Raw genomic sequence first — 14,101 nt, forward strand, 5'->3', positions numbered from 1 at the left:
GGTCTGACTACATCTGTGGAGAGAGAAGGAAGCTAATGTTTCGAGTCTGGATGACTCTTTGTTAAAGCTTGAGAGCTAGAAATGGGGTCAGATTTATGCTGTTGTAGGGGGGCGTGGAGCAGTGTGGCTGGACAGGGGAGCAGTGATAGGTGGAGATTGACAAATATGTTGTGGACAGAAAGTCAAAAGGAATGTAAATGGGTGAATAAGGCTAAGAAGAGTGCTGACAGTGGCACATAAAAAGATTAGAATTTGTGAATGGCAGAACAAAGGTGAGCAGTGTGTCAAAGGACAACTAGGAACAGATGGCCCAAGTGGGATGGCGAGAGGGAGACAATGGTGAAGGGGAAAACCGATCAATGGAAGAAATGAAAATAAATGGATGGAATTAAAACTGGAGTCAAGGTAGAGGAGAGACTTCACAGTCTGAAGTTGTTGAACTCAATGTTAAGTCCGGAAGGCCTAATTGGAAGATGAGGTGCTAATCCTCCAGTTTACATTGGGCTTCACTGGAACATTGCAGCAGGTCAAGGACGGATATGTGGACGTGAGAGCAAGACAGTGAGTTGAAATGGCTAGTGACAGGAAGGTATCTCCGACACTTCCCTTCCTTTCCTTGATCTTTCAATTTCTGGGGATAGACTGTTCACCAATATCCATTACAAACCTCATGACTCCCACAACTACCTCAATACAACTCTTCACGCCCCATATTCTGTAAGGACTCCATCCCATTCTCCCAGTTCCTTCTTCTTTGTCACATCTGTTCCAATGATGGCAATTTCCAAACCGGTGCTGCTGACATGTCTTTATTCTTCCTTAATTGTGGTTTCCCACCACAGTGGTCGACAGGGCTCTCAATCGTGTCCGACCCATCTCCTGCACCTCAGCTCTCACCCCCTCCCCTCCCTCCCAGAACCAGGATAAGGGTCCCCCTTGTCCTCAGTTTTCACCCCACCAGCCTCCGCATTCAAATAATCATCCTCCGCCAGTTCTACCAACTTCAGCATGATTCCACCACCAAACATCGCTTCCTCTCAATTCCCCCTGTCAGCATTTCGCAGGAACTGTTCCCTCTGGGATACTCTGCTCCATTCGTTCTTTACCCCAACACCTCACCCTCTTCCCACGGCACCTTCTCATGCGATTGCAGATGGTGTAACACCTGCCCTTTTACCTCTTCCCTCCTCACAATCCCTGGGCCTCAACACTCTTCAAGTGAGGCAGCATTTCATGTGCACCTCCTTCAATCTGGTCTATTACATTTGCTGCTTCCAACGCAGTGTACTCTACATTGGAGAAACTAAATGTAGACTGGGTGATCTCTTTGCAGAACTCCTTCGGTCCATCTGAAAGCAGATTTACCCACCGCCTCAGACCTAATGACCTTGTCTCAGAGACCCCGAGCAGGCACCATTTAGCACTGGTTTCCACAAACACAGACCAAGCGTACTGGCACTTGGTGGTGGGGGGGTTCTCAGACTATCGAAGGCTCCTAGGTGGTCAGCCTTTGGGCAGGGTGATACCCTGGCATCCTGAATCCACCTGGGCACGGTGGCACTGCCACCCTGGCAGTGCCACCTGGATATCCTGGCAGCGCCACCTGGGTGATATCATGCCCATGCCATGAATCGGGCCTGGCAGTGCCCTGCCCTTATGAGGTGGAGTGCGGGGGACACAATGATCCCCTTTTTGATGAGTTGAGGTAGGGGTGTCCCCAAACACTTACTGCCATGACGAACGGAGCTTGTTAATGCAGCAAATGGGACTAAGTGCGACCTCGGCAGAGCATTTTTGCCAAGACCCAGAAATGAAGTGGAGTACCGTTAAATAGCGGGGTCATTCTTGGAGCTGCCAGTGAGGAGAAACACCGGGTTAAACGCGCTCAACACGGGTCTCTGTTTAATTTAGTTAAATCACGCTCTTTGACTAACTTTTCGTTAGAGTGGTCAATACCATGGGGGGCATTGTTTAAAGCAATTAGTACAAAGAGTAGTAGGTTAAGCAGAATTCCTTATCACTCTCAGGGTGCTGAAAGAATGATAGAGGCAGAAGCCCTCATTGCATTAAAAAAAATGTAGAAATACTCTTGAAGTGTTATAACCTACCAGGTAATTGACAAAGAGCTAGAAAGTGGCTGGGTGGACAGGATGGGCTGAATGGCTCCTTCTCTGGCATTATTTCTATGATTTTGTTAATTATTGAATATTAAACTTTTGGAGAAGCATGAAAATTAGGCATCAAATAAATGCAAAACAAAGTTTACATTATTCATTTTAATAGAAAAAGAACAAGTAATTGGAACTTAAGGATACTAAAATTGATCATTGATGATACTTCATATCTAGCCGTGAATGTATTCTCAAGTTCAATGTGGTATCCAAAGCTCACCATATCTGTTTTGCATAGTTTCAAAATTCTGTACAGTAATAAGTAAGTTGGTGAAAGTTTTATTTTTCTTCATTACCCCTCAGAATTTTATTGAAGAAACTACTTAATCTGATTTTCTGCAAGTAAGAATTTATTTAACTGAGTTAGTGTATTAAATTTTACGGAATTAAATCTGAATTCATAAAGCTTTGAAATTCAAAGATTGTTAATATGCAGCAATCACCTGAACTTTAGGAGTAAAAGTTAATGTTAATGACATTTTTAGATCATCATAATTTATCAGTATTTGTCAGTATTCAAAAACAAATTCAATTTTTTATTTCTAGCCTAAGCTCACTTCAAAGTTTTTAATTCTTTATGTCCAATGCAATGGTACTGATGTGGAAAAGGGTTTGGATTTTCTTTGCAAGAAGTTGGTCAGTTCAGCTTCCCCCTTCAGTTATCATTAATCACAGGTAAGTTAAACCATAATTTTGCACTACATTTTGAAGTTTACATTAGCTGCTAGGGAGTGTAGGAATGTTGGATATTAAGAGATTAACTTGATTAGCAATTGTTACCTTTCATATTGTGGAAAATATTATAAATCCATTTTCTACCTTTGTGTAGTCTATTTAGCATAGTTATGTGTTTAAAAATGGTTCCAATTCGAATCACATCAGATTTATTTTGCCTTGGATACAGTCACCAGATATCAAGCTGTTGCACACGTCTATTTGTACCAGTGTAACCAAGGTTCACAATTTTATATTCAGCAATGATAATTATGCAACTGAAAAAGGAACAAAATCTAAGCACTACAACTCCCCCTTTTTCTTATCGTATGGACAATATTGTATATCAGTGGGGCCAGTTGTAACAATCTTCTGGGAGGTACAGGAGAACGTATGACTTGAAATGAAAATCATGCTGGAGATGCTCAGCAAGTCAGGCAGCACCTGTGAAGAAAGAAACAGAGTTTATTTTAAAATTTAGAGTACCCAATTTTTTTTTCCCAATTAAGGGGCAATTTAGCATGGCCAATCCACCTAACCTGCACATCTTTGGTTTGTAGGGGTGAAACCCACGCAGACACGGGGAGAACGTGCAAACTCCACATGGACAGTGATCCAGGTCTGAGAATCTAATCCGGATCCTCAGCGCCGTAGTCCCAGTGCTAACCACTGTGCCTCGTGCCACCCCCAGCCATGCCGCCCCCCAGAGAGAAACAGTTAATGTGTGGGATTTTACTGACCCCGAGTGGTAGACGGTGAGGCTGGTAAAATAGAGCATATGACATAGGAACAGAATTAGGCCATTCGACGCATCGAGTCTGCTCTGACATTCATTCATGGCTGATATGTTTCCCAAACCCATTCTGCTGCCTTTTCGCCATAACCCCTGGTCCCCTTATTAATCAAGAACCTATCTATCTCTGTCTTGAAAATATTGGGGAACCGCATCACACTGGAAGAGTCCCAATGCTGGAACACTTTCCCAGCGGCGGAACTGGATGTGGAGTGGCTGTCCACCAGAGCTCAAAATAATTTCTTTTCCCGAGGGCTCTTTTTGAGATTTCTCTGAAGTTACATTTCTGATTTTCAGCAGCTACATTTTGGTTTACAGAGGTTCCTTGTGGTAAAGCAGATTTGAAGATTTGAGTTTGAAACCAAACTCCTTAAAGGAGTATTAAAGATACTTGGTGCTGGACAGATGCCCAAGCAACCAACAACGTTTGAACAGTTTACCTGCCTTTATCCCATCCCTCATTTACCTTCAGAGGCTGGTATTAATGCAAATTCAAGTCCTGGGAGTTTGGGCTCTTCTGGATCAACTGGACTCAAAATCTTTTCGCACAACATCAGATCTGACAGACACTTTCTTTTGCAGAGGTATTGGCACGGTAGCACAGTGTTTAGCACTATTGGCTCACATAGATACATAGAAGATAGGAGCAGGAGAAGGCCTTTTGGTCCTTCGAGCCTGCTCTGCCATTTATCATGATCATGGCTGATCATCCAACTCAATAGCCTACTCCTGCTTTCTCCCCATAGCTTTTGATCCCATTTGCCCCAAGTGCTATATCTAGCCGCCTCTTGAATATATTCAATGTTTTAGCATCAACTACTTCTTGTGGTAATGAATTCCACAGGCTCACCACTCTTTGGGTGACGAAATGTCTCCTCATCTCTGTCCGAAATGGTTTACCCTGAATCCTCAGACTGTGGCCCCTGGTTCTGGACACACCACCATTGGGAACATCTTCCCTGCATCTACCCTGTCTAGTCCTCGTAGAATTTTATAAGTCTCTATGAGATCCCCCCCCTAATTCTTCTGAAATCCAGCAAAAACAATCCTAACCTAGTCAAATCCCCTTATATGACAGTCCCGCCATCCCGGGAATCGGTCTGGTAAACCTTTGCTGCACTCCCTCAAGAGCAAGAACATCCTTCCTCAGATAAGGAGATCAAAACTGCACACAATATTCTAGGTGTGGCCTCATCAAGGCCCTGTATAATTGCAGCAACGCATCTCTGCTTCTGTACTTGAAACCTCTCGCAATGAAGGCCAACATACCATTAGCCTTCTTTATCATCTGCTGCACCTGCATGCTTACCTTCAGCGACTGGTGCACAAGACATCCAGATCCCACTGCACACTCCCCTCTCCCAATTTACAACTATTCAGATAGTAATCTGCCTTCCTGATTTTGCTTCCAAAGTGAATAACCTCACACTTATCCAAATTATACTGCATCTGCCATTGAATTCCCCACTCGCCCAACCAGTCCAGATCATGCTGTAGGATCTCTGCATCCTCGTCACAATTCACCCTCCCACCCAACTTGGTATCATCTGCAAACTGAGATGTTACATTTTGTTCCCTCATCTAAATGATTAATATATATTGTGAATAGCTGGGGTCCCAGCACTGATCCTTGTGGCACCCCACTAGTTGCTGCCTGCCATTTTGAAAACGACGCATTAATTCCTACTATTTGTTTCCTCTCTGCCAACCAGTTTTCTATCCACCTCAATACACTTCCCCCAATTCCATGCGCTTTAATTTTGCACAATAGTCTCTTATGTGGGACTTTGTCAAATGCCTTCTGAAAGTCCAAGTATACCACATCGACTGGCTCTCCCCTTATCAACTGTACTGGTTACATCGTCAAAGAATTCCAACAGATTTGTCAAGCATGATTTCCCCTTCATAAATCCATGCTGACTCTTACTGATCCTGCCACTGCTTTCTGTATGTTACGCTATAAAGTCCTTGATAATGGATTCAAAGTGGTTAGCATTGCTGCCTCAAGGCGCTGAGTTCCAAGTTCAATCCGGCTCTGGATCACTGTCCATGTGGAGTTTGCACATTGTCCCTGTGTTTGTGTGGGTTTCGTCCCGTCAACCCAAAGATGTGCAGGGTAGGTGGATTGGCAATGCTAAATTGCCCCTTAATTCGAAAAAATCAATTGGGTATTCTAAATTCATTAAAAATAAAGATAACGGGTACAAGAATTTCCCCCACTATCGATATTATTGTTACTGCTCTATAATTCCCTGTTTTCTCTCCACCTCCCTTTTTGAATATTGGAGTGACATTAACTGCCCTCCAATCTGCAGGGACTGTTCCAAAGTCTATAGAATTCTGGAATATGACCACCAATGCATCCACTATTTCCAGAGCCACCTCCTTAAGCATTTACCTGGGATGCAGATTTTCAGGCCCTGGGGATTTATCCACCTTCAATCTCATCAATTTTCCCAGCACCATTTCTCTACTAATATTGATCTCCCTCAGTTCTTCCCTCTCACTAAACCTTTCATTCTCCAATATTTCTGCTATCTGATTTGTGTCCTCTTTTGTTAAGACAGAACCAAAGTATGTATTCAATTGCTCAGCCATTTATTTGTTCCCTAATCTGCATTTCCCAGTTTCTGTCTGTAGGGGGCCTACATTTGTCTTTACCAATCTATTTCTCTTCGCATATCTATAGAAACTCTTAGTGTCAGTCTTTATGTTCCCTGCAAGCTTCCTTTCGTACTGTATTTTCCCTTTCTTAATCCATCCCTTGGTCCTTCTTTGCTGAATTCTAAACTGCTCCCAATCCTCAGACCAATCTGCATGCTTCTTCCTTGGATCGGATACTATTTCCTTTGTAAACCATGGATTGGCCATCTTACCTATTTTGTTTTTGTGCCAGACAGGAATGAACAGTTGCTGCAGTTCCCCCATGCGTTCCTTGAATATTTGCCATTGCCTAACCACTGTCATCCCTTTAAGTAACTCTCCCCAATCTATCAAGGCCAACTCACACCTCATAGCTTCATAGTTTCCTTTATTAAGAATGAGCACCCTAGACTCCGAATCAACTACTTCACTCTCCATCTTGATAATAAATTCTACATGTTATGGTCGCTCATCCCCAATGGGTCTCGCACAGCCAGATTGGCAATGATTCCCTTCTCATTACACAGTACCCAGTCTAAGATGGCCTGCTCTCTAGTTGGTTCCCCCACATATTGGCCAAGAAAACCATCCTCTATACACTCCAGGAATTCCTCCTCTACGGCATGGTGGCTAATTTGATTTGCCCAATCTATGTAAAGATTAAAATCACCCATGATCACTGATATTCTTTTATTACATGCATCTCGGTAGCACGGTAGCATAGGTGGATAGCCTGTGGCTTCACAGCGCCAGGGTCACAGGTTCGAGTCCCCGCTGGGTCACTGTCTGTGCGGAGTCTGCATGTTCTCCCTGTGTCTGCATGGGTTTCCTCTGGGTGCTCCGGTTTCCTCCCACAGTCCAAAGACGTGCAGGTGAGGTGGATTGGCCATGATAAATTGCCCTTAGTGTCCAAAAAAGGATAGATGGGGTTATTGGGTTACGGGGATAGGGTGGAAGTGATGACTTAAGTGGGTCAGTGCAGAATAGATTGGCCGAATGGCCTCCTTCTGCACTGTATGTTCTATGTACATCTCTAATTTTGTGTTTAATGCCATTCTCAACATCACCACTGCAGTTTGGGGGTGACACCCACTAATGTTTTTTGCCCCTTGGTATTTCTCATCTCCCACGCAGACTCCACATTGCCAGAGCTAATATCCTTTCTCACTATTGTGTTAATTTCCTCTTTACCTAGCAGTGCCACGCCACCACCTTTTCTTTTACGCCTGTCCTTCTTAAATACTGAATACCCCGGGACATTCAGTTCCCATCCCTAGTCACCCTGCAGCTATGACTCCGTAATTCCAATTATATCGTACCCATTTATATCTATCTGCGTAATTAGTTCATTCACTTTATTGCAAATGCCCCGTTAAGGCATTAAGGCACAAAGCCTTTAAGTTTGTCTTTTTCATATTGTTTGTCTTGCTCCCAATATTTTTCTGTTTGAATTTTGCTCTTGGTTTCTCCACCTATCACTTTTCTTATTCCCTGTTCTACCTTTTTTTTATCCTAGCTCCCTCTTTCTCTGACTCCTTGCATAGGCTCCCATCCCCCTGGCATATTAGTTTAAACCTTCCACAGCGCCAGGGACTCGGATCGATTCCTCACCTGAGTCACTGTCTGTGCGGAGTCTGCACGTTCTCCCCGTATCTGTGTGGGTTTCCTCCGAGTGCTCCGGTTTTCTCCCACAAGTCCCGAAATACGTGCTTGCTAGGTGAAAAGAATAAAAGCAAATTACTGCGGATGCTGGAATCTGAAACGAAAGAGAAAAACCTGGAAAATCTCAGCAGGTCTGGCAGCATCTGTAGGGAAAGAAAAGAGCTAACGTTTCGAGTCCGATGACTCTTTGTCACTGCTTTAACAAAGAGTCACCGGACTCGAAACATTAGCTCTTTTCTCTCCCTAAAGATGCTGCCAGACCTGCTGAGATTTTCCAGCATTTTCTCTTTTGTGCTTGTTAGGTGAATTGTACATTCTGAATTCTCCCTCAATGATTCCGAACAGGCGCCAGAGTGTGGCGATGAGGGGATTATCACAGTAACTTCATTGCGGTGTTAATGTAAGCCTACTTGTGACACTAATAAAGATTATGATTATTTCAAAATATCTCTAAGGAGAATGAAAAATAAAGTGGATTACCCACACAATATTTTTTGCTCCCTCTACCCTAGCTCTCTACTTTAAAGTTTACCCACAAAACAATTTATTTAACTAATAAACAAAAATGAAGAGAACCATTGGAAAAGATTTAACCTTTTCCATATTTGTTTAGTTTGTTGTTTCTGCAGCAGTTTAGAAACTTGAAAGCCAGGCCCAGGAGGGTTTTCAAAGGAAAAATAATGATTTTTTAAACAAATGTTGCGAAATCACAATATAAGTAAGTGTGAAAGTGAGCAAAATTGCCTCCTGGTGTCTGTCTCTGTTTCTCACTCTTTATCTCTCTCTCTCTGACATAGCAGGAACTGCTTTACCTGCTTTGGGTCCACCAACATCCAGGCCACCCTCTGGATCTGACGATACCAAGATCCCAATTCTTCTCTTTTTAAAAAAAAATTATAATAGGAAAGGTTTTGTAACTGGGAGAGGGGTGGAAAGGTGTTGTTTGAATAACTTTTAAGACTCATCCCAGTGCATCCTCCCAGGCAACAACCAGAAATGTCCATCTCCCTCCTGTCTCTCCCTCCCATGAAAAAACACAACTAAAATGTTTTAATTAAAAATATTTCCACAGAAAGGAAAAAAGTGTCAAATATCCATTGACTCCCAAGTTCTGAGGTTTTGATCTGAAGATTTTTCCATCTCACACTCTTCAATTCGCGGAAACATATTTTGATTGAAGTTCTTCAGTCTCTCCCATGCTCCTCGCTGCTCCAACTCCTCCAATCACAGGTTCTCCCTCCCTTCTGCCCACGCTGCTCCTCCAATCAAAGATTCTGGATGAAATTCTCCCCCAAATTGGCTAAGGATGCAATTCAGTGGCCTTGTTTCACTCAAGCGACAGTGCGACGAGGCTGGTGAATAGCGGGAGAGGCCAAAAACGAGAACCGTGCCGGTGCCAAACCGTTTGCGATGTAACCGGCCTGCTCCCGTATGCGAAATTGGGACCTGTAGCAGGGCAAGAAACCCACTTAAGCCCTATTTCCATACAATTAACGGGAGCCACCCCATGTCCAACGGCCGCCCATGATCCCAGCTTCCCCAGAAGTGACCACGCAGGTGCTGATTTAATAATAATCTTTTAATGTGACGAGTAGGCTTACATTAACACTGCAATGAAATTTCTGTGTAAATCACTTTTGAAAATGTGAACCTGGCGGATGGGCTGCTGCGGGGAGCCGAGGACGTGAGCAGCCATCTTAGCTTACAGATAATGAGCCTGGGGGGGGGGGGGGAAACTGGGCTTGCTGCGCCTGCACTCGGAGCGGGGTGGGGGGGGCGGGGTGTAGCCCCTGTTGGGGTGTGCCGCCATGGGGGTATTGGGGATGGGGGTGTGGGGGGTGTCAGTGAACGAGTCCTCCAGGCCAATCCTTGGACTGTGCATTCCCCTTCCGAGTGCAACCCTAGTCCCTGCATGCTTCTATTCCGACCACCCATAACTCCCACTGACTGCGGATGCCTCTGGCCTTGTGCCTGAAGGCTATTGCTAATAGGGAATTGGCAATCGTGGTTAACTGAGCACCTCACACATCCCAGGTGGATCCCTCTGGGTGGGCGTGCCATGTAGCATGCAGGGCTCATTGCCTAGCTCCCCAAACAAACCTTGATTCGTGGACACTGTGCTTGAACACTGCGGGAGTCAGCACCACAGACACAGCAGACAACCTCCGAACACCCAGGGGATGATGGATCCCAGTCCCAGGCACATGTCCACAGCAGTAGCTGCATGGTCAGGCGTGTGGGGGGCTGCATGGGTTTGGTGGTCTGCTTGCATTGCGGAACAAAGAGCCAGAGGCGTCATACTCGTTGTGGCAAGGGTACTTTAATGTTTCTCTTACAAATGTACACCACTGCCCCACTCTCCTGATGGTGCTGCTCCACTATCACCCCCCCCCCCCCTCCCCCGCACACACCCCTCCTCCCAGTGCCCCCTCAGTGATCCCCGGGGGAGCAGGTGGCCATCATCATTAGTCCGTAGGATAGGTCCGGGATGCAGCTGGATTGAACCCCGGCTGCCCCTGCGTTATCTGGCCCTGCCAGCCCTGGCGGCTCCCCAATGTCTGCACCATGGTATCGACATCTTTGGCGATACTCCTCAGTGATTGGCCACACTCTACAGCGCCTCAGCAATGTGCACCTGCAACAGGGATAAGTTCCGGAGCGCCTCGGCCATTCTCATCTGAGACCGGGATGTGTCCCTCTGCTCATCATATAACCGCTCCTCATTCTGGGGATCATTCTTGTAAATCTCCTCTGGACCCTCTCTAAGGCCAGTACATCCTTTCTTACATACGAGGCCTAATATTGCTCACAATCTTACAAATGGGGTCTGACCAGAGCCTTGTACAGCCTCAATAGTACATCCCTGTTCTTATATTCCAACCCGCTTGACATGAATGCTAACATTGCATTTGCCTTCCTATGGGGGCATAGTCTAAAAGTTAGGGCTAGACTGTTCAGGAGAGGTGTTAGGAAGCACTTCTTCACTCAAAGGATGGTAGAGGTTTGAAAATGTCTCCCACAAACAGCAGTTGAAGTTAGAACAGTTAATATTAAATCTGAGGTAGATAGATTTTTGTTACGCAAAGATATTAAGGGATATGGGCCAAAGGCAGGATATGGAGTTAGGCCACAGATCAGCCATGATCTTATTAAATGGCAGGACAGGCTCGAGGGGCTGAATGGCCTACTCCTGTTCTTATGAATCCACGGATCTGTCATTAAGTGGCCCCCCCCCGCGCCCAGGCAGCCACACCCCAGCAAGCGTGACAGCAGCCATAGTGTCCTGACTCCGTTTGTAAATACTTGCACTAATTCGCATCCACATGATTTCAGTCTAAGAGGGGCGGAGCATACTGTATCCAACCTGCTAAGTAGATTTAAATTACGATTCTCCATGGGCCTAGGCCACAAACCTTGATTTCGCTGCTAGGGAGGGACTGGAGCATGATGCTGAAAAACAGAGAGTCCTGCTCAGAATATTGATTGGAGGAGCAACAAGGATAGTTGTGGAACAATTCTCTCTGGCCTCTCGCTTTGCTGAAAGCCCCTGTTTGTCAGAGTTTGCTTCTCGGCTATTAATGCCATGCAGCTCCTTTATTCCACCCCAAAGTTTCATTGAAGGCCTGGATTATCCCTGTGTCGGTATGCCCGGAGCCCTATAAAAATGGCAGGTAGGTCCCGATTCCGGGCCCCCAGCCCCATTGCTAGACTATTTGATTTTCAGGAGGCCTTTTAAAGGATGCAGGTTAGTTCCTGTCAATCCACGCATCTGGCACTCACGACGTGGTCGGCTCCGTCAATGAAATAGGCATGTCCTACTCCTCCACAATTTTCATGGAGTCATACCAGGTTTTTAAAGAGCCATGATTCACAGCCCCTCAGAACATTTGTGAATCTTAGTCTGTGTGAGGAGGCCGTTTAAAAGGTAAGTTCAAAAAGTCCTCATTATGCACCCTATGCCAAGCTCAAGTGCATCCACCTCAATGAGTATAGTTGTCTGGGCTGTCTGCTAAGCATGCACAATGAGGCATGGCTAGGCGACTGGAGAGTTGTTTGCCAGATGTATTCGTGGAAGATCAGACTGGGTTTGTCAAGGGCAAGCAGCTAACAGCGAACAGTCTGTTACTAGGGGGCATAGGTTTAAGGTGAGAGGGGCAAGGTTTAGAGGAGGTGTACGAGGCAAGTTTTTTACGCAGAGGGTAGTGGGTGCCTGGAACTCGCTACCGGAGGAGGTGGTGGAAGCAGGGACGATAGTGACATTTAAGGGGCATCTTGACAAATACATGAATAGGATGGGAATAGAGGGATACGGACCCAGGAAGTGTAGAAGATTGTAGTTTAGTCGGGCAGCATGGTCGGCACGGGCTTGGAGGGCCGAAGGGCCTGTTCCTGTGCTGTACATTTCTTTGTTCTTTGTTTGTTGAATGTGATTCTGACCCCAGCTGGGGAGGAGATACCAGAAGTGATCATCTCCCTGGATGCAGAGAAGGCGTCTGACAGAGTTGACTGGAGTTACCTCATGGAGGTGCTGGAACGATTTGGGTTTGGATCATGGTTCACCTTGTGGGTGAGAAACTGCTGCATAGTGCTCCCATGGCGAGCACATGGACGAACACCACCAGCTCTGGCTACTTCCGGCTGCACAGAGACACAAGGCAGGTTTTGTGAGGGCCACGAAGAATCCAGCGCGAGTTGAATGATAGAAAGAAATAACATTTGTTTACAATAACATATATATATAAAACAGCAGCAGCAACTCCGTTGTTGCTCGCTCACTCCTCTCTAACTGGTTACAAACTGGCCAGCTCTATTATGCAGGGTATCTGCTTATGATTTCTCCGCCCCCCTCATTGGGGAAGCTCATACTCCCGAAGGATTGTGGGACTGCCATCAGTCCCCAGCCAGTGGTAAGCAGGCAGGTTATAGCATCCCTCCCCACAAAGTCCAAGGAATCCACTGAAGACCCTGGCGAAGGAGGGCGTCGGACTCGTTTTGCTGCAGGCCGGACACCATTTGCATGAGGCGCTGGATCGGGCGGCATGTAACGAAATGGAGAACGTTGCTGCCGTGATGAACGGCATAACGGTTGTACATCCGTGGGCCTGAGGACTCCCCCTCTGAGGCGTCCTTTGTCTCCACCGCGGAGTCGGAGTCCGCTGCCTCCGTCATCTTGGCGTCTCTATCTCCACGCGGTTCTGCAACGACCAGCTCAGGCTTTGAGTGTGGCACCAGAGGAAGATTGTGGGGAATACTCTCCACTGTGTCTGGTCTCTGTGGCTGTAGAAATGAGCTCCGGGGGCAGGGGAGCTTTGGAAGAGATGGTCTTCTGGACTGAACGTGGTCTACATTTTTGCACTGGAGACGACCCTGGGCTTGCACCTGGTAAGAGATAGGGCCTGTTCGGCGAAAGATAACGTCAGGGACCCACCGGACACCACCAGCAAAACCTCGAACGAACACTGGGTCACCGGATGCAAACTGCCGAATTGGCTGTTGCCGAGAACGGCCATGTTCCTGCCATTCTTGAGTGCGGCGACTTATGCGCCAATGTCCGGGAAAACCATGCTAAGGCGGGTGCGAAGTCTCCGGCCCATTTGGGGTTCCACGGGAGCTACCCCAGTCACCGCATGTGGAGTGGTCCTGTATGAAAACAAAAAACGAGCCAATTTTGTGTCCATAGACCCGGAAGCCTGCTTCTTTAGGCCCCGTTTGAATGTCTGCACTGCGCGCTCCGCCAACCCATTGGAACCGGGTGGTAAGGAGCAGTGCGGATATGGCGTATGCTGTTCATCATCATGAACCTCGCAAACTCCTCACTTGTGAACGGAGTGCCGTTGTCCGTGTCCAGCACCTCGGGGAGGCCATGCGTACTTAAAGACAAACGCATCTTCTCGATTGTTGCGCAGGACGTTGTGCCTTCCATCTTATGCACCTCTAACCATTTAGACTGGGCATCGATTAATAGAAGGACCATGGATCCTTGAAAAGAGCCGGCGAAATCCGCATGCAAGCGCGCCCAGGGCCGCCCTGGCCATTCCCAGTGATGTAGGGGCGCGGCCGGCGGAAGCTTCTGATGCTCCTGGCAAATGGAGCAGTTTTTGGCCACCTTCTCAATGTC

General features: G+C 46.5%; 1 pseudogene; it reads left to right on the top strand.

The window, feature by feature from the left end:
• Positions 1-14,101, top strand: part of LOC140424751 (meiosis-specific coiled-coil domain-containing protein MEIOC-like) — a 124,108-nt pseudogene that overhangs the window by 13,230 nt on the left and 96,777 nt on the right.

Source organism: Scyliorhinus torazame, chromosome 6, assembly GCF_047496885.1.
Source record: "Scyliorhinus torazame isolate Kashiwa2021f chromosome 6, sScyTor2.1, whole genome shotgun sequence".
Classification (NCBI taxonomy): Eukaryota; Metazoa; Chordata; class Chondrichthyes; order Carcharhiniformes; family Scyliorhinidae; genus Scyliorhinus; species Scyliorhinus torazame.